Below are 379 nucleotides of genomic sequence, written 5' to 3'. Positions count from 1 at the left end.
TCAGGGTCAGGAGGAGCCACCACCACCATCCACTGCACCCCCCAAGCTCCACCAGTGCTGCCCCAGCCCTGGCGACAAGGAGAGAGGAGGGTCCCCTGAAAGTTCCAAGCAGCCCCCTGTCCCCAAAGCTCTCAGGGAGGGTGTCCCCTCTGCCAGCCCCACCTCCCAGACCGTGCCCTGCAGCATTATGGCCCCGGTGCCAAGCCCGGGGTACCACAACTCCCCCTTTCCACAGAAAAAGCTTTAATTTCTCAGCCACACCCCGAGCTCCCAGGGTGTCACCTCCATGGCACCCATGGGGACACGACTCTGCCTGCTGCTGCTGCTGCTTTCCTTGGCTCAGTGCCACCACCAAACCCTCCTGGGGCACCATGCCAGT

The sequence above is a fragment of the Merops nubicus genome, unplaced genomic scaffold (assembly GCF_000691845.1).
Source record: "Merops nubicus isolate BGI_N331 unplaced genomic scaffold, ASM69184v1 scaffold39794, whole genome shotgun sequence".
Classification (NCBI taxonomy): Eukaryota; Metazoa; Chordata; class Aves; order Coraciiformes; family Meropidae; genus Merops; species Merops nubicus.
Note: the sequence above shows the minus strand (reverse complement) of the source record.